This window comes from Borostomias antarcticus (assembly GCF_949987555.1).
Source record: "Borostomias antarcticus genome assembly, chromosome: 21".
Lineage (NCBI taxonomy): Eukaryota > Metazoa > Chordata > Actinopteri > Stomiiformes > Stomiidae > Borostomias > Borostomias antarcticus.
Window position 1 is genome coordinate 18,999,258 of NC_140254.1, and position 14,410 is coordinate 19,013,667.

General features: G+C 43.0%; 1 protein-coding gene across 1 annotated transcript in view; it reads left to right on the plus strand.

The window, feature by feature from the left end:
- The first annotated feature begins 8,687 nt into the window (after window positions 1–8,687).
- Window positions 8,688–14,410, plus strand: part of ndrg1a (N-myc downstream regulated 1a) — an 18,873-nt gene continuing 13,150 nt past the window's right edge. Inside the window, exon 1 of the mRNA XM_084455421.1 lies at window positions 8,688–8,825. The gene's annotated coding sequence lies outside the window, so the exon portion shown is untranslated. The remainder of the gene's footprint in view (window positions 8,826–14,410) is intronic.

A 14,410-nucleotide genomic window follows, 5' to 3' on the forward strand; every position in this document is an offset into this window, starting at 1 on the left:
ACAAAACATGATGGCTCACTCCTCTCCCCTCCTCTCTTCTGTCCTCCTCCTCAAACACATTGACAGTTATAATCCCAGTGTTACTTTTTTGTAATCCAGTCTTGTGATCGGTCCTGGACATTGTACCTGAATGACATGCGGTTTCACCATTTACTTTTGACCAACTTTTAGATTGCTTATATATATATATTTTTTAAATATTTTGTATATTTCTGTATCATTTTTGGTATTTTTTTGTACTTTTTTGTACTCTGGACTGTATACTGTGCCTTTGCTGCTTTTGTGCAGTATTGTACCGTCCCCTTTTATACATGTCTGTGCCCACTGTGCCTTTGTGTTGAGTTTTGTATTGTATTGTTGTGTGTGTGTCTTTGGCTGCAACAAAAAGATTTCTCTTCGGGGATTAATACAGTTTATCTCTCTCTCCCTCCCTCTATCTCTCTGTGTCTCTCTCTACAGTATATATGTATATATATATATATGTATATATATATATATATATATATATATATATATATATATATATATACTGTGTATATATAACAACATACTGTCTATATATAACAACAACAGACTGAATGAAATGGGGAAAAGGACCATGGTAATTTAACGACAATGGTAAATTGTTTGTCCAGGGATTAGAGTGTGTTGCATCTTTGTCCAAACAGTGATTGAGTACTCTGATATGACTACTAATCCCCTTGCTCTCTATTACAGTAAATACTAGCAGTAATACTACCAGCAAATAATACCACTGTAAATACCACACCATTAATCATATAAGGACAGGTGTGCTCTAATCCTAAACACCTTCCTGGTGATCACCTGTGTTACTATATGACGTCCTGGAGATGGGCCCTCTCTCTCTCACTCTCTCTCTTTCTGAAACATGAGAGACTGGTTCTGGATGGCTAATTGTGGGACAGCTGTTGTGGTTTAGCTTCTTTACAAGTGACCAGAGACTAGACAAGATGTCACTCTATTCTATATTTGGCAGAAATACACTTTGTCACTTGACACTGATCATCTTCGTGATCTACTTCAGTTACTGGAGTCAATAATTTAATATAGCTGCACTATTAGTATTGTCAACTAACCCTAACCCTAACCTGCCTCATTGATCCACCTAGCAATGAAGCCTTGCACATTGTGACAGGATGCCTGTGTCCCACTCCTGTGAACAACTTTCCCATCCTTGCAGGCATCCAGCCTGCAGGCCTCCACCGTGCATGAACCACAGCACATCTCGCCTGCCGGGCCGTGGAGCCTAACCACCTGCTCCATGACAGGCTCGGTGCAACAGCCTAGCCTCCCCGGCGTCTCAAGTCGGGACACCCTTCTGTGCCTGCCGCACGAGATCTCCTGCAGCAATGTAGAGATCTTAACATCAGTGAGGCAGGATGGGCAGACTACACCTGGTGTGCCGAGTGGGAGGCAAACACCTCCAGACTTCAGGCGCTGGTCCTTCCCCTACTGGGATGGACTCACCCAGACCAGCGTGGGTGAGGCTTAATCATCTCCAGACCGGCGTCGGACGCTTCCGCTCCTCGTTGCACAGATGGGGCTTGGCATCCTGTGCGGCGTATGAGTGTGGCGCCGAGGAACCATCCGCAAACCATGTCACCCAGGTTCCTTGCCAGGATGTCTACACTGACAAATAAGGAGTGTCTAAAAATATTAGCCTCATGTCTAATTCAATGTCACTTTGACTATGCCATCAGTTCCTGGTATAGGAGTAGTTGAGGAACAAAGCCCTGAAACACAAACTTCTTTGTGATCTATCTATCTTTGAAATGAAAGTATTCTTGATTAAATACAATTCTAACACTTCTCAATCCTATGCTGTGCTGTTCCACCCTGTGCTGCATCACTCTTAAAATACTGCTGGGTTTGGTGACTCAATGCTAGTATATATAACAACACTGTACAGCATCACCTACGAAACCCTCCTCATCACTTACAGTACAAATCCCTCCATGCTCTGGCACCTCAGTACCTCAATGACCTCCTCCACCCCTACACTCAGTCACAGTCCCTGCGATCCTCAGACACCGGTCAGCTCTCCGTCCCCCGAACCAGACTGACCTCCTCCACCCCTACACTCAGTCACGGTCCCTGCGATCCTCAGACACCGGTCAGCTCTCCGTCCCCCGAACCAGACTGCGGACCTTTGGGGACAGAGCTTTCAGCGTGGCAGCTCCCACCCTCTGGAACTCCCTCCCTGTAGATCTCCACAACGCCCCAACTCTGGACTGCTTCAAGAAACTCCTTAAAACTCACCTCTTTAACATGGCCTTTGACCTCTAGCTTCCGTTACTTAATGTTGTGTGTCTCTGTCTACCATGTTAAAGCGACCTTGGGTTTATGAAAGGCGCTATATAAATGAAAGTTATTGCATTTGATGACCTTTTATCATGACTTATGCTAAATTCCGAACTCGTCCTTTAAAGGAGTAGTAAAGGTAAAAATCATGTTTAGCCCTGTTTTAAGGTTACTTATGATCATATACAGTGGTTCAGATCAAAACGTTGACAAAACTAGCACTTTTGAGAAAGTTGATATTTGCTCTACCACCGTTTAGGTCATACAATGGATGTGGGTGGGCACCGTGAAAAATAATTCAAAAACATGTTTAACTCTCGATTTCAAAGACAATTAATATAATCATTAATTAATAATTATAATATAAAGGTTATAATATTGTGTGTCTGATGTATCCTGATGTAGCAAAGTGTATTGGGGAAAATGTTTAACTTTACGCAAGCGCTTGCGTAGAGTCTGCAGAAACAGCCGCGTCAGCATAGTTTGCACATGAACTAGGAGGGAGGCTTTTGTGCTGAAACCTGACAATGTCAATCTTCTCATTACTTACTCACCAACCTGACTTAAGAAAAGTAGAGAGATCAAGATTAACAATGTTTAACCCCAAGTTAAGGAAGTTAAGCATCCCAACAAATTGCATCTCTTCAACAAGAGATATCACATTGTTTGATCGCCTGCCTAAAATGCTATAAAATGTTATCCCCATTTTACTATTATACTTTGTGAATGCCTAGATAATGTAATGACCTTTGGTTTATAACATACTGCAGTGATAGACTCCGGCTTGATAATGCAACCTTGTTTTGAGGGAATGGGCAAGGGAATGACCAGATGGTTGCTTGACTTGGAAGGTCAATAAAATTATTAACTGGTTATTCTCAGTATTCATGCCATATGGCACCCTTACTCTGAACAAATCATTAACATGATAGGCAATATATATTGAATAACAGGTCATTTATGGTTGAACTAATAAATATAAACATCATCTCTATTTATTTGACTACAGTGAATAAAGGGTATACAGCCATATTCCCTATAAGCAAGAGTTCAGGAAACAACTTTGATTCCCTCAAAGCATACACTGTAGTCTGTAGTTTGTCATGTATACAGTGTGCACTTTTAAGTATGGCTAATCAGTCCTGGGCTAATGATCATCTTCATCCTGATTGACTAATCAGTCCTGAGCTAATCATCTTCATCCGGATTGGACCTTTGATCCTGAGGTCAGTGAATCAAGACGTCCTCTTCTGCTCCCGGGGAGCTGCAGTAAAAGGTTAGTTATCATACTCAATCTCTTTCTCTGTATGTCTCTCTCTCTCTCTCTCTCTCTCTCTGTCTGTCTGTCACTGTCACTATTGGCCCATTTTTTGAGTTTTGTGTCAAATGATGTCAATTTTTTCTTCAGTTTGTGTATTTCCAATGCACATGAAGGAAATAAACACGTGTATACCAAAAACATTTGTAATTGCAACAATTTCTGGGAGAAATGGTGTATTTTCTGGAAAAATTCCAGGGGTGCCAATACTTTCGTCCATGACTGTAGATTATGCAATTTATCCTCCCACCACCATTGACCCCTGTTATGATACTGTTATGATATTCTCTGGCATCCCCCCCCCAGCAGTCCCCTAGTCCCCCCCTCCAGTCTCTCGGTCAGCCTTCCCTCGTCTCGTTCCCTCACTCCAGTGTCCCCCCCCCCCCCCCTCCTCCTCTACCCCCGCCATGCAGCAGTCCACCCAGATGTGTCCAGTGTTTATATGGCAACTTTGTTTTCCCAGGAATATTTAAACTCATCTTCCTGTTGGAAGGGATTGGCTAAAACAGCAACCCCCCACCTGTGACACAGCACGCCGTGTTTTCACAGTCCATCCTCTGGACGTCACAGGACGTGGGCCTGCCCCTTTAATCGATGCAGGATGGCCCCCCGTTCTCGGCTACCAACCTTTTCTGCCTGCGGACGCCGTCATTTGACGCCGCTGGACTGCTATCGATTTCAATTTTGGTTAGATGTGAACCCCCTGTCAAAGCACAAACAACACTTTGGATAACTAGACCCTAAACTGGACCCTAACCTAGCCTCTTCCAGAACTTTCCTTCTAGACCTGCATTAGACTATATCTGTGTGTCTGGTAAACCACCCCTCTGTGTCCTAGTAGGAGAGAAAACACAGCCTAATTAAAGAGTATTCTTTATCTACTGGAGCAATGACTGGAGGGAAGGAATGTCAGACTGGCCATGAGAAATGAAGGGATTGTCCCCCCCACACCCACGGTTTCGTTTCTAAATCTCAGGCCGTATGAGATCCACAGTATACTAAAGTAGCCTACAGTTCATGGACAGGAACGAGTTTCTAATCTATTCATTTGACATCAGTTTCCCCTCTATGCTTGACATCTCCCTGTGTCCTCCGTGAACAGATTGAAGGCGATGCAGCCGTTTCTAGCAAAAGGCCCCTTTATTCAGCCAACCCAACTGTCCCACATCCTGCTGAATGCCTCCCAAGATGACTTTTGATGCCAATGAACTATACTGGGACACTCACCCTTGTGATAACTGGAATCAGCCTCAAAATTATTCGAAGTCATTTCTAACAAAACATAAAAAAGAAATAGAGATCAGTTAACATTCATTTTCTATTACTGGTAGCTACTATGAGATATGTCATAGATTTCTGTAGGTGATATGTTTACGTCAAACTTTAACCTCTATCCCTCCAGGACCAAACAAACCCGTCCTGTAAGTCAGCTGTTAATGATTACACAGTCACAGTCTTGAGAATAACCACGAATGGCTGGTCAATGAGTAACACATCATAAACATGAAAAGAGACAAGTGATAGCTTGTTCTGTTAGTGTGATTACACATCTTCTAATGTGAAGAATCAATATGAAACACAGGTCGGGTTAGATGAGGCCCCCCCAGACCATTGTTGGTCTAGCTTAATCCGGCTATAAAACTCTTAGACTCTGATGATGTTTGGCCAAATGCAATAATGATAACTGGAGATCTCCAAATGAGATATGTAGTAATTGCAGTCAAAGTCACACACATTGTCTACATTGTAATTCATCGTGTTGTGGATATCTTTGACATTGGCGTGACATAGGTTTGACCAATATTTCAGCTAAAATACAGTGTAAACAAATGGTTATGTAGCGTACCACAAATTTGAGATTGATGTTAATGAGTTACCCAACCATCCTGATTTTGTAACTACATAATTTTTGTTTAATCAAAACTTTGCCCAGTCTAGTGCATCATTCACCAGAACAATTCCCCCCCTCACAATCTACATGAACTGTAGTCACAACAAAGACACACAGCCAGACACGCATACACACAATTTTATCAACCACAGAGACAGAGCTTAGCCTTTAACATGACATGGTGTCGGTCCAATTTTGAAGTTGAGGAGCTACTCAACCATGAAAAGGGATCAGTAGATTTATTTAGTTTCTTGTGATGGGTTATGTTTCATACATCAATATTCCCCTCTGCTCCTACTCGATAGTCATGGTCACTCCTAGAGCAGATTATTATATATATTGTATCCCCTCAGATATAACAGTATCTCCCTTTTGATATATCCTGTCAGGTGGAAAGATCTAGATTCTTCAGTAGTGTAAACATCACTCCACTATCACGTAAGCCATAGTGAGTCACAAGTCTGGTAGATTCTTCAGTAGTGTAAACATCACTCCACTATCACGTAAGCCATAGTGAGTCACAAGTCTGACTGTGTCAAGTCTCTGAGAAGCTCTCTTCATTGTTTCTCTCCTGTTGCATCAGATGACATCCAACTGCTACTGGTTGGTTTGAGCCGGTGCACATTACAAGTCTGATGACACAAGGTACAAGGTATGCCTAAAAGAAGTGAAGTTGTTGGAAGGGACAATTACTGTAGAATGAAAGGGTGCTAAAGGTATTCCGTTGAGTAATTGAACTCCATTAAAAGCGTCATGTACGATAAACACTGCATGGGCATCTCTGCGTTGAGACCAGAGGTCTCTATCAGTCTTGCCTTCAAAAGGCCCGATGTTCGTACCCACTATTAGAGAGCTGAGGCATCAAATCTGAGGCCTGTACTCTATTGAGCATCAGCACGGCCGTTTGTGTGTGCGCGCGTGTGCATATGCGTGTGTGTGTGTATGCATGTGTGTTTGTGTGTGTGTGTGTTTGTGTTTGTGTGTTTGTTTTAAACTAAAATACCTTTCTCAAACAGATCTTAACTGTACAGTATGATCCTGATGTGGTAGGAAACTGCTGACAGAGGTATATGCGTCCGGAGAAAATATCAGATTTAATATTAATGATGATGATGATGATGATTATGTCAACGGGGATCCATGTGGAATCAACTGTTCTTTCTTTTGCTCACAGAAAGCCTCGATTTAGAGTGTCACACGGCCATATCCACATGGATGACTGAGCATATCTCCTGCAGCTTCTACACTAGAGCAGAATCCTCCATAACACCATCCTATAGATTAAAGTTCAGTGTAAAATACGATGCCCTGTGTGCCCTTTGTGTGTTCTGTTGACATTACCCATTTTTAATGAGTTTGTTCTACTTTTTCTTCTCAGACCCAAAGTCATGCAACACATCTTACATGCCACATGTCAGAGAAGCAGACAGTAGAAGAGCGTACAGTACACAGGGCGTAGAGAAGACAAGTCCATGCTTGACGAGCTGCGTAACCCACCGTACGAGCGTGTTTGTGGGAGAGACACATCTCAAACCTTTCCCTCAAACATTGTAATCTGCCAGTTGAAAGTCCATCATTCTTATCAAGTGCTGACCCACATAGTGAACTGAACTGAGCTCTAAAAAGCTGTTCATAGCGACGTGCCAGGTTTTGCAAGTAGCCTATTGGCTTCTGTTGAAAATGATCCTTAACGATTTGAGTAGTATTTGTGGAACATAACATAATGCACCTGCCTCAGTGTGTTCATAGGGTATGTCGTTTTTGGATCAGTTAGTGTTTCCGAGTTCAGTTCTGAAGGGATACTTTTATGTAGTAGGTGGTAATTACTGTGATATGACTAAGATCCATTTTCAACAGACAGTGACTGGGTGTGTACTGGAATCTTGGCAGCCGTGTTATTTGTGCGTGCCAAAACTAATTCATCTGAGCTCTACTTCAGGCATAGGGGAGTCATGGTGGTATTTGACACAACCTCTCTCTCTCTCTTTCTCTCTCTCTCTTTCTACCTACCAAACACATTCTGCTGCAATAGCTAATAATCAGGTTGGGAAGCTGGCGACGGGAATGCAGCCAAGCTAACAACCTTGGTTTGAGTTCTCCATGGAGATACAGTACGTGAGTCTGTACAAAGGGAAGCCCGTTCCTCTCTCTCTCTCAGCAAAAGGAGACTGGGCCTCCTTCTAAAATAATAGTTTCTTATTGTCTCATCACAGTATGCCTACCAAAGGCTATAATCACTCAAACTGACAAATCTAGCTATCTTAGCTAGCCTGGGATCCCTACTGATGGAGCTGACCCACCTGAACAGATGTGCGTCATCATCCAGAATGGCCAATTTCCTGTCAACTTCTGTTCTCACAAGTGCATGCTTCTTTACAACAGTGTATCTAGTCAGAGGTCTATTGGATGTGCATCGAGTGCTTGCTCCAAGTGCTTCCTGGTATAATATAGTAGCCTATTCCCCAAACAGTAAGGCTACATGTATCAGATGTTTGTACATTTTTGCTGCAGTCTCTTATAGAAAGAAGAAGGTCACAGTATCTATACATTAGGTCATGCCACTGGCAACGCTTGTACAGATTGTGTATTGGCAATGTTGTGGGCCCAATAAAGGTTCATATTGGAATGGTCACGTGTAAGGTCATTGTGGAGATACAATGCCTTCACTGTGGTCGTGCAATGTGAATCCTTCAATAGGAACATGCCAACAATGGAGGCATTGGAGAGAAACATACCAATTGTGCTAACTTGGTCACTACTAGCCTACCCTGCACCACAAATGTGTCCACATCACAGAAGATGGCCACTGGCTCACTCACGTCAAATTACACAGGATATATTCTTACTTTCTTTCCGTATGGTATCAAATTGAGTTTGTCACGTTTTAATATGGCAGTGTTATTTGTGACGTTTCACAAACGTGTACCATATAATGACAATGAAGTGAATGCAATGATTGCAAAGTAAATGAAAGTTTAGACAACAATTGTGTTTAGACTTACACCCATCCCATTCCAGCTTCAGTCGCGGTGTGATCCCCTCTCCCACACAACAGTGTAGCCTAACGGTATTACCAAGTCCAGAGGCATTGCCCAATAGCGAGTGCAGTAAGGAAAGTGGGCTGGGCCGCACTCCTCAATACTTATAAGATTCCCTGATACATCCGCGTAGCCTGCAGCACGGAACCAGACCTAGGCTGAATAAATTACACCGAGCATTTTTTGAGCACACTTGAAAAAGTTTCGAAGGACTTTTTGCTTTTTGTGAGTGATTTGAAGGGGACAATCTTTGCAGGCAAGTGATTTAAGAAAATATAGATACGATTTCTCTTTTTTGTTTGACATGTCACTATATCATAATTTGAACACACGTTTGACATATTTTCTATGTTAGTCTCTCTTATCGTCCACATGCGTAGAAGGGCGTATCTTTATTTTTTGTCTGTTTAAAGGTTATTATGAATTTTAGGTCGGAATATTTGTATTGTAACATCACCAACAACAGAAACAGTCCACGATATCACTGCGCATTTTTCTTTGCGTAGCCTACTAACTTCTGAGCAAGATGGCTTACAGATGTTTTAAGATGCTGTGCTTAAATATACAGATGTTTTAACAGTCTGTTTATGCCGTGTGCAAGCACACTCGCCTCCAGAATAGAAACGTTGACGCTTGTGATAAAACCAGCATGCTTAGAGGCCTATGAGCCACACTTCCAACGAGGAAGAGATTGTTTACTGTGTTGATAAAAGCTTTGTCGCGTGCATAGGCCCTGTAGTGAGACACATCTGGTTTACCACTCAGTCTGTAGCTACTTTGCGTATTTAATTTACCTGCTCGACCGTGGCTATTTAGGCTTTGACAAAGTATTAATTTTAGGGGTAGTTTTTATTGATATAGCCTACAGTGTGTCTCCCAGAATAATTCTACAGTAAATTCTGGGCATAATTGGCAGTCAGCCAACATACCGTGTGTTAGCAAAGACAAAGGATACTACAGTAGGCCTATGTCAACCTCCTTCATAAGACTTAGGTTTGTGTTCTTGGTCATTCTTTTTTTATTTTTTTACTTCTATATTTTTTACCCAGGATTTGTAAATGTTAATGGTGTTTTTATTCTTGTCTTTGTGGTCACACACCACCCAAACCACCCCCTACTGTGGGTCAGTGGTTCTCCACATACATCATATCTCACAATATAGGTCTATTGGGACTTAGTTTAGCTAACCTGCTGCTAGTATCTCAGAATAGAGGGATTTGGCAGATTAAATGAGTCTCTGAAAGATTAGAGTAGCAGTTAATTGTTTGTGCAGATGGCTGCCTACATACATGCATGCATGTGTCTGCTGGGTTTAACCTATATGAAGTGGAAAGGGACGGTGGCCTTAATTCGAGCCTGTCTAAAATGGAGACTATCATGTCCTAAATCCAACCAGCACCTATGGGGCTCTGTCAACAAACACGTGTAGCTGGAGAGGAGGCAGTGTTTTTTTGTACAGCAGATCGTCTGCTTACACAGATGTCACTAATGTAGCTGTTTTCTCTAAAACCCTGGGGGCTGTCTATACAATGTCCAGTATTATCAGCACCCATTGATTCTGATAAGATTTCCAGATTTGTTATTAACAGTCTATAAAATGTCCAGCAGCACCATTGATTCTGATAAGACTTACAGATTGGTTATTAATGTCTGAAGTGCAACTACACACCAACCCCAACATACATTTGTTTATGTACGCGTATCTGTTGCCATTAGAGACTGTGTAAACAAATGACCAATACTGCTCTAATTAAATATCATTCCCCGAGTCCCACACAATGTAACGTATAAACAGAAATGACATGCTGTTTGCACGTGGAAGTATCATGGAATGCATTTTCCTCAATTGTTTACTTTTATTTTTATTGTTGCTGCCAAATAACTCTGGCAGTGCACTCCCCCCCGCCTCCCCAATATTTCCTGTCTTTGCATAACACAGTCTCACTTCTGCAAGCCAACCATACCCTGATAAATTGTCTGTTGTCCTCTGTGAATAGTTGTAGTTCTACAAAACAGAAGTGTGGAATGAGGCCATGGACTTAGGAAATGATTGTTAGTTACCATACTGTACTTTATCGCTGGCTCTACTGACTATGTTACATGGAGCCAGTTTTGAACGTAGCCAACCCGACAGAACCATCTGTCAAAACACTGAGAAATTTAGAGTATCTGAAATCTACCTATATCAATCGTATAGACAGTACAGTATCTGAACTGTGCTGTGCTTAAGTGCATTGCAGACTTGGCAGGGTCAGTATCAAAATCTTTAGCTGAGCTTGGTGCAATGAACCCAATGGAAATATTCCCAAAAGTGGAAACACCCCACCCATCTTGACCTGGACAATACACCAGTACACACAATACACCAGAGCAGAACCCCTCCTCTGTGAATTATGCTGAAGAAGATAATCCTTAGCAACCTGGGCCAGGTGCAGATATGTTTTCTTCTTCTTCTTCTGTGCACACTTTTTTTTTTTCTTCTTCTGTGATACTGTTCACTTTGGAGAAAGGCCACCACGTTGGGTCAAATGTATTCAGGTCAGAAGAAGAGTTTTCATGAGGTGACCTGTTTGGATCTCTGACTGCGTCCCTGGAAATCACAATTAATATAGTCAGGACCTCCACAGGATTGCAGTTGTCAGTGAACACCAGAAGACACTGAAGAAAGGAAATATAAGCTTGCTAGTTTAACCGAGTTGAATTGATTAAACTCACTCCTCAGTATAAATACTGCCCACTGGACTGGACCCAAATTCGGACCAAGTGTGGGCAATAAGGGTGGAAGCCATGCTGACGAGTGACACAGTGACCCAGTGTTGCCAACTTGCCGACTTTGTCGCTGTATCAGCCGACTTTCCAGACCCCCTTGACGACTTAATTAGTCAAAAGCGACTAGACACAAATCTAGGGAGTTTTTCGGGTCATTTGCAGAATTATTTTGTTGACAGAGTTTTACAAAAGCATTTAACATATCCTGTTCCGTGGTTCACTAACACCCAAGCTCACGAGAGCCGAGTAGGCCTACAGCAATGTAAATACGACTTGTGTGTGTTAGAAGAAGAAGCAGAAGGCTTTAATTGTCATACGTCGACACCCCAACACTCACGTACAATGGGCGACATGATCACACACACATTTCATAGTGCCGCCGGTTAAATGTTCTCTGTGCTTAACCCATCCCTTCGTCCTTCCCCCAAGGGCAATTCAAGTGCCCCTGTCTGCCTTCATCAGGGACGCAGTGTTAGCAGTTTGTTCTTCTGGATGTTTTTCGTATTGGGTTCTTAATGGACTGAACACTGGGAGAACATACAAAACCCACACAGAAAGGCCCAGGGACCTTCTTGCTGTGAGGTGACAATGCTAAGTAGGCCTACTGTGCCACCGTGCACGTGAGTGCTTTTTGGGGTTCAGTTTCTTGCTCAAGGATACTTCGGCACACCGCCCAAAGGCAGGGATCAAACCGGAGACCTTCCGATCCCCAGCCGGCCGCTCTATCTCCCGAGATACGTGCCGCCCCTGTGTTAGATCACATGAATTAACAGGTGCTTATGGTGCGTTGGTTTGTGGTCGGACGTGGCAAGTCGCAAATGGCAAAATACCTACCTCCGACCTGTGTGCATTCGAGCTATAGCGAATGATATGATGATGATATGATATGATGTTGACATCAGCCGGCAACTGGGGGCTGAGAAACATATCAGAATTTGCGACGAGGAAGTGCGAGTTCATGCGGCGTTTTATTTAATCATTCCTAGTAGCAAGTCGCAATTTGCCACCTCCCAGTTATAAACGAACGCACCATTAAACCTTTCAACCTTCCCATGCAACGTTGCTAGCAGACTGGGGAGGAAGGGAAAGAGGTTTACTTCACAAGTCTACAGGGGTACAAGGAGGGATGTTCCATGGTTGAAGGTAACACAAGGCATGGCAAGTGGATGACTTATTATTCTGCTACAACGGCAGCATTATCGCTGTCCAGGAAGGCATTTTGCTTGACCTGCCAGGGTTAGGGTTAGCTTAGCTAAATTAGCTCAGCTTAGCCAAATGTCAGTGGTACAGTTCATGTGATGACCTAGTTGCCTTAGACTGCTAGCTCGCTAGAGGTGGGTGTTGCTAAGGAAGTCTGGAAAATAATTTGGACTAATGAGTTATTACTTTGGCAGTGTCCTTGATAACATTAACTGCTCTCAAATAAACCCACGTATTTGTTTCTTCATCTTTGGAATATCCTTTTAAAACTTGCCAGGCGAAAAACAGTTAAAAATAGTTGCGTAACTTCCCCCACATCACAAATTGAGTTTTGGAATTTCAGTGGGGGTGTGTGACCCTGACTTTTCCAACAAAGGCTCCAATGCGAGAATGCAGCCATGTTTTTCAGCCTCTGAGGGGAGAGAAAAGGAACCTGTTGTTTGGTTCTCTTCCTCTGCGCTATTGTGAGGCCTTGGGCTGGCTGTAGCCTCTGTTCTCGCAGTCAGCAGACCCTCCGGAATGGAGCTCTGAGGACCTGGCCAGATGCCTGACAGCTCCACATGTGTCCCCCTGTAATGAATCACTTCCTTTTAAAGTTTGCCTCCCCCTCTCACAGAGGGACACGCTGTATCTATCCCCATCTCCCCCAAAGCCCGTAGGCGGATGACACACAAATAGGCGCCAAGTTCATATGTCCGATTTCTATTAATATTTCCTATGAATGGTCGCCCATTGAGTATTCTCAGAGAGAGACGGAGACACAGGGAATGAGACATAGAAGAGCAGACAGACAGACAGAGTGGAAAACAGAGAGAGAGGGGCGAACGGGGGCCATTTGAAGCTGCCGTGTCAGTGGCTTCCTGTGTGCGCCGGCTACAAAGCCAGAACATAGAGGAAGAGCTCGCCCCGCCCGTCCGCCCGTCTGCCCTGCCCTTTAGAACCCTTGGAGGCGGACAAAGAGCCCGTTGACAACGTTATTTGATTTGGATGCAGAGCAGCGCTCCAACTCGCCTCCACAGCAGCATCAGGACAAGATGGTGTTTGATCTTTTTTTTGACCCCCAAACCGCCTGCAGAAATGCCAAGCTGATGAGATGCTTGTTAGAGTGCTTGAGTTCTTAAAAATGTGTACATCTGGTACATCTTATAGGGCCCATTATACTTCTCTTGATTAATGTTTGGATGTGAACAGTAGAAGTACGGTGGGCTCGCCAATAAACCGTTCTCAAGATTGAGTGTTATAGATATGGAGCAGTAGACAGCCAGATAGTGTGCAGGAGATAGCCTTGAGGCTAGACTGCATGTCTCATACTCTGACAAAAAAGGAAACACATTGCAGCATTTCATGTGTGTGTAGGCGAATGATGCTGGTGTTGGTGATGGCACTTCAGAGCACATGGGCGATGCCAGTCTCTGCTTGTGTGATCAATCGTTCTTGTATTTCTCTCCTGGTTTGGTCATCCATCAACCTTTTTTTTTATTTTTTTGAAGAACTATGCCTTTATTTTCCAACAGGGTTTAGGAAATGGTTGGTAAACATACTCAGTTTCAATTGTTTGTGTCAAACCACTCTTGACACGTGGTGTTCAAGACATCTTCCACAGAAAAATTACAATATCCAGGATTTTGCAATTACATTACATTTACATTAGTGATTTATCCAAAGTGACTTACAATAATTGCATTTAACGTAGGAAAAGTCAGTGTACTACTACTTAGCAGAACTCACAAGCGCATATCATTTCTAAAACAAGTGACTCATAGCATAATCTAGTGCTGAAGGCAAAGTGCAAGAACAGCAAACTAAAAGTGCAATAGCTGCTTAAGAGGGAGGATCCTGGTAGTACTTCTTGAGGAGGTGAGCAATGACTAG